Consider the following 1,718-nt stretch of genomic DNA (forward strand, 5'->3'; position numbering starts at 1 on the left):
CGCTCGGCCGGGCGGCCGGGCTCGGGCCGAGACAAAGGCGCCCGGCGCCGGGGGCTGCCCGTGCCCCGGCCCGGGCGGCGCACCCCGGCCCCACCGCCCTTCCCGCCCGCCGCCATTACCGGGCCTGGGCGTCCTCCTCCCGGAGAGCCCCTCGCGGCCGGCTCCTCCCTCCAGGCCGGGCCCCACTTACCTGTAGGCGGAGAGCGCGCCTCGGACCCCGGTCCTGGCTCAAACGCGCTCCGTCGCCGCCGCCAACCCCCGCCACCGCGGGCAGCGCCACCGCCTCTTCCCTGTGCCGGCACCGACGGGACACCCTGGGCCGCCGCCGCCACCGCTCGAGAGCGCGCCCCGCAACGGCCGCCCCGGCTCCCCCCTGGCCGCCGCCGCCGCCGCCGCCGTTTCGCGCGTCCTCGAGCCCGCCGCGCGCCCCCGCTAAATACCACACACTGCGGCGGCCGCCATGAGGAGGCGCGGCCCCGCGCGCCGGCAGCCCGGAGGGGGCGGGGCTTCCCGCGGGCGCGCAAGCGCACAGGCGCTCGCCCGGCCGGCGGCGACCCGCGCGGGCATCACGGTGCGGGTGTTCGAGGGTGGCGGTTGGCGCTTCGGCTCTTCGGTTACCGTTGCGGTGACTAACAGCTCGCGCCCAACAAACGCGGGCACGTCACGTTCTTGCCTGCAACTGTCCCTGCCGGGGAGAAGCTGGCGCTTGCCTGCCGCGTCACGGAACTCTGGTCGCGCGCCCCCCCGCGGGGCTTTGTTCCGCCGCCCAACTGGTCGTCCTGCGCCCTCGCCTCCTATTTTCGGCCCGTCGGGTCTGGTTTGCTGGTTTCACACAGCGCCTCCACCGGCCCTTCCTAACTCCACTCTTTCCCAAAGGGAAAGAAACCGGCTGCGATGGCCACCGACCGGGACCCCACCCCTAAATGAGAAGTCCAAGCCCCTCCCTTAGGTTTGAGCCGCGCTTCAGCGAAAGCGGGACGAGTTTCAAAGGCTTATTTTAGCTGACAAATAGGTAGTGTGGAAAGCACGCCTTTGCCCCCTGTGTCCTCACTCATCTGGAAGTCTCACTCGTGGGACTCTGCGTTTCTTTTTAAATAAAAAATAAAAGGAAAATACCATTCACAGTTCTTTGATGGGTACAACGTATATATCTGAGCAAATGCCAGTGTCTGAGAACATTTACAAACTGGATTTCCATGTAAGAGCCTCCATAAAAATACTATTCTATGTGAAAACTTAAAAGGTACTTTTTACATGAGATACTAGAAACCATCCAGGGAGTAGTCCTTCCATTATCTCCAAACTCCTCACCAATAGGAAAGCTTTTTGGCTGGTAAGTTTTTAATGTAAGCACTCCACTGAGAACACACTCAAAGTTTGAGCTCCAAAGCCAAAGACACAAAGTTATTTTAGATACTGATGCAAACTGCTAATTTCTGGCTTCTCAACAAATGTGTAGAGTGTTGTGTGTTGATACCTCTACTCCTCAGCCTAATATTTTGCTTATTGTGCCTGCTGTCTTTCTCTGCAACCATTAGCAGAGCCAGCGTTTCTTGAGGTTGGGAAAGTAAAAGACTACACTTGTTCTTAGCTGCAAGCTGTACTACCAATACACTACTAATATGCTGGTCCCCAAAGCCCAAGTCAGATGAACTTGGGTGAGTTATGTACAGTTATTATTGGTGTTATATCATTCACTCCTTCGACAATAAATACCT

General features: G+C 59.4%; 1 protein-coding gene across 1 annotated transcript in view; it reads right to left on the minus strand.

Annotated features, from left to right (window-relative positions):
• SIAH1 (siah E3 ubiquitin protein ligase 1) overlaps nucleotides 1–483 on the minus strand; it is a 30,089-nt gene extending 29,606 nt beyond the window's left edge. Inside the window, exon 1 of the mRNA XM_021705832.1 lies at nucleotides 191–483. The gene's annotated coding sequence lies outside the window, so the exon portion shown is untranslated. The remainder of the gene's footprint in view (nucleotides 1–190) is intronic.
• Nucleotides 484–1,718: the final 1,235 nt, after the last annotated feature.

This window comes from Neomonachus schauinslandi, chromosome 16 (genome assembly GCF_002201575.2).
Source record: "Neomonachus schauinslandi chromosome 16, ASM220157v2, whole genome shotgun sequence".
NCBI lineage: Eukaryota > Metazoa > Chordata > Mammalia > Carnivora > Phocidae > Neomonachus > Neomonachus schauinslandi.